A 481-nucleotide genomic window follows, 5' to 3' on the forward strand; every position below is an offset into this window, starting at 1 on the left:
TTCGAAGCTGCTCGGCGTACTAGCCCTATAACGGAGTCAGACCCAACCACACTCTCTTAGTATAAAGCGGAGCAGGACCGTTGGCCTGATCTGACTCCCCACCCAACCGCCCTGGCGTATGTTTCCGAATCAACTGCATCGTAAGCTGCTATAGCTCTTGCCAACTACCCTGGAAATGAAAAAGAAACTCTATCCTCAACCCTTCCAATCCTTAGTTCATGGTGGCAACTTCACCCCGTGCATCCTTTGGTTGTGAGCCCCGCCTAGAGGGAGGCGCTAAAGGAAGGGCGTAGCATTAAATCTGCCTCGCCTTTCAGAGGTTTTCCACCCTTCTGTTGAGCACCAATTGGAAATCCAATCTGACTTCTAAAACGGAAGTGAGCACAGGTGAGAGGACCCCACTTTCCCGCATTCCTCTCCCCACGAGCAGAACACCAGAGATGCACAGCACGTGGGCCTTGTCTAACGAACGACGACTTTC

Source organism: Nicotiana tabacum, chromosome 2 (genome assembly GCF_000715075.1).
Source record: "Nicotiana tabacum cultivar K326 chromosome 2, ASM71507v2, whole genome shotgun sequence".
In the NCBI taxonomy this organism is placed as follows: domain Eukaryota; kingdom Viridiplantae; phylum Streptophyta; class Magnoliopsida; order Solanales; family Solanaceae; genus Nicotiana; species Nicotiana tabacum.